Raw genomic sequence first — 2817 nt, forward strand, 5'->3', positions numbered from 1 at the left:
AAGGAAGGAAGGAAGGAAGGAAGGAAGGAAGGAAGGAACTGCCTTGACCTGTTGATAGGGTAGAACTTAGGTAGGCGGGGAAGACTAAACATAATGATGGGAGGAAACGGACTGGGGAGTCAGATAGAAGCCCTAGATCTGCTGCCAGAGTCATATATGCCAGAACTTTGTTGGCAGGCCACTATCTTTTAGTGATACAGATTTAAATGGATTCAATTAAGATATAAGAGTTAGACAATAAGAAGCTAGAGCTAATGGGCAAAGCAGTGATTTTATTAATAGTTTCGATGTGATTATTTCCGTTCTGGGTGGCTGGGACAAACAAATGGTTCCTTGCAACCCATTATCATTTTTTTTCTTCAGGACTGAAGCTCATTTTAAGCATACTCTACCTGTTCAGTTTTAAACAGTCTTGACCTGGTCTTCTGCACATCTGCAGCTATTTGGATCACAAATGAAAGCACACTGGCCACATGCAAATGCTCAGTGGCACATCAGGGCATTTTAAAGGAGCCAGGCCATTGCATATCATGAGCAATAGGATTGCCTGAGAGGTAGGCAGTTGCTAGAAAGCTACTTTCAATTCTTTGTCCAGAATTTTTCTGAGTTTCTTAGGTCCTATGCTTGGCTATATGTTCTACATGTTGGGTGGCAATAGTAGCTAGTCTTTCTTTGGAACACAAACTCCCAAATAATGACATGGTGATTTATTATTAAATATGGAAGATTGGCCTTAGTTTAAGATTATTCACAAATAGCTCTTAAAACTTGCATTAGCCAGTTTATATTAATCTATGTTCTGGCACGTGGCACACGCTACCTTTCCTGATTGTTCTATGCCCCACCTCCTCCATGCCTCTCCGGGAAACCCTGCCTCTCAGATTCCTTCCCTGAGTTCCCATCTCTCCCAATAGGGCCCACCTATTCTCTCCTGCATAGCTATTGGCCAATTACCTCTTTATCAAACCTATCAGAAGGTGCCATAAGCAGGTGAGAAAGGACAGACACATCTTTGATCAGTGTGATCTAACATCTTGCAAAAGTCATTTCTGCTCATTTAAGAAACTCCTCATCTGTCACAACACAGTCCAATAATGGAGTCTTGTGAAAATTCTGAGTGCTTCTGAGAAAATTTCAAGTAAACAAGAGTCTTGATATCTAGTTTCTTCACAACACAGAAATGTTCTTGGAGTGTGCTTTATGCTCCTTCCAGGTAAAGCAGGTAGGAATGAGTTTGCATCTACTGTTGTTATTCATTTGCCTCTATGGACAAGATGTTTTGCCACATGCAATTTGCCCACCACTTGTCTTTGTCCTTATGATTAAACACCATACTCATGTGATTCTTCTTAACCCTCAGAATATAAGCTTCCTGATGCTCTGAAGAAAGTTGGCTATTTCTTGGAAATTTAGCCTGCCTGTATTTTAGGCCCTGCTCTCTTTGGAGAGAACTGTCAATTAGAGCAACAAACACTCACCGTACACCTTTAATTAACTCGAATAAACTCATTACTTCAGAAAGTTTGACTTTGGTGGTAACCTTACTATATCATTCATTCTTTTTGTCATTAATTCTTTATCTGAAGTTCATAGACCTTTGCTCATGTCTTCCCAGGAAGATTACCATAAAACAATATGTTCACTTAAAACAATGTAATATGTTAAAAATAAATTATGTAATAAATACTATCTTTATTCAGATTCAAAAGACTATTTGGATATTTTTTGCATGCAATGTACATTGGATGGAAAGGTATCCTGACAGTCAGGAGCCAAGGAATACTGCGAAGTCACCATAAACATAACACCTTACAGCTTTGCTCTAGGGAAAGGTTTCCCCTAAGAGGTATAGCAACTGTACTCTGGTAAAATTTCCCCAGTGACATTATTACAGCTCTGCTCCGCTAGGCTCTGGAGGCTTGTTACAGCTCTGCCCAGGTGCCTCACAATGTAACTACTCTGCTCAACTGGGGAAGAATTTCTCCAGAGAAAGTGTTACAGCTCTGCACACTTTGCTCAGTTCTACTCGGGTCCAGTACTAGTAAAAGTTGTTACAATTGGACTCTGCTCTGGCAAAAGTGCCATACTGCACAACAATCATCCCTCAAAAGATTTATTGGGAAAGAATAATCCAGGAGGGTAGCTGCCTCTAGCGAGAAGCAGCAACAAACTGAACAGGGTACGGAATTTATATAGGTTCTCATGGAGTGGAGCTTTCCAGGGTTGCTTGGGATTAGTTCTTTTTTTGTGGTCTGATTCTGGAGTAAACTCAGAGATTTGTGAGACTTTCTGCCCTAGGATTAGTGGATTCTGAAGTCTGACTCTGGGGCAAGCTCAGGGATTGGTGGCATTCTGTGGTTATGGATTACTGCAATTCTACTCCTGGTTCTGGGGCAAACTAACAGATGGGTGGAATTTCAAGCCCCAGTTCTCTGGTCAAATCACAGTTGTTTTTTTTTTTTTTTTCTTGCTTAGCTCATGACTCAATTCTCATCAGGTAAAAGCTTTATCCTTATGTCTTTCACCCTACATTTTTCCCTTATGTATGCTTTCTTTTTTAAGAACATATAAAATAATAATACCATTCCATTATGATATTTTCTATGTTTTCTAAATAACCTACACATTTCCAATATACAACGTATGATTATAACAAATTATTGGTGCCACATGATATGCAATCTCTAGCCATATTTTTCCTTTATCTTAAAAAAACCATTTAAAGTTGTAAGAGTCAGGGGAATGGCAATTTACAATGAAACCTTTCTCCTAGAAATGTCAAAGATGCTACACATATGGAATCTCATCAATATGGCT

Source organism: Alexandromys fortis, unplaced genomic scaffold (genome assembly GCF_014885135.2).
Source record: "Alexandromys fortis isolate MF-2015 unplaced genomic scaffold, M_Fortis_MF-2015_v1.1 scaffold_366, whole genome shotgun sequence".
Taxonomy (NCBI): Eukaryota; Metazoa; Chordata; class Mammalia; order Rodentia; family Cricetidae; genus Alexandromys; species Alexandromys fortis.